This window comes from Buceros rhinoceros, unplaced genomic scaffold (genome assembly GCF_000710305.1).
Source record: "Buceros rhinoceros silvestris isolate BGI_N320 unplaced genomic scaffold, ASM71030v1 scaffold25469, whole genome shotgun sequence".
NCBI lineage: Eukaryota > Metazoa > Chordata > Aves > Bucerotiformes > Bucerotidae > Buceros > Buceros rhinoceros.
Genome location: NW_010431284.1, coordinates 1088 through 1378, shown reverse-complemented (window position 1 = coordinate 1378; position 291 = coordinate 1088). Strand labels below are relative to the sequence as shown.

General features: G+C 67.4%; 1 protein-coding gene across 1 annotated transcript in view; it reads left to right on the top strand.

The window, feature by feature from the left end:
- Positions 1-291, top strand: part of ARHGEF10L (Rho guanine nucleotide exchange factor (GEF) 10-like) — a gene marked incomplete at both ends in the record, with an annotated part of 15060 nt that overhangs the window by 13688 nt on the left and 1081 nt on the right.

Below are 291 nucleotides of genomic sequence, written 5' to 3'. Positions count from 1 at the left end.
ACTCCAGAGAGATCCCGAACGCGCCTGGACGCCAACCTGGGCACCCTGCTCTGGGGACCTGCTGGAGCAGGGGCTGGGCTGGGTGATGCCCAGAGCTCCCTGCCCGCCCCACCAGTCTGGGATTCCAGGATTCATGCACCCCATCCTTGCACCCATCTTCATCCCCACGCGTTCATCCTTGCCTCCATGCCCGCACCCCACTGCCACGGCCCCCTGCACCCGTTTTTCCCCCAACTCGCCGCCCAGCACCGCTTCCCAGCCGCATCCACCCCCTCGCCCTTACCCACACCG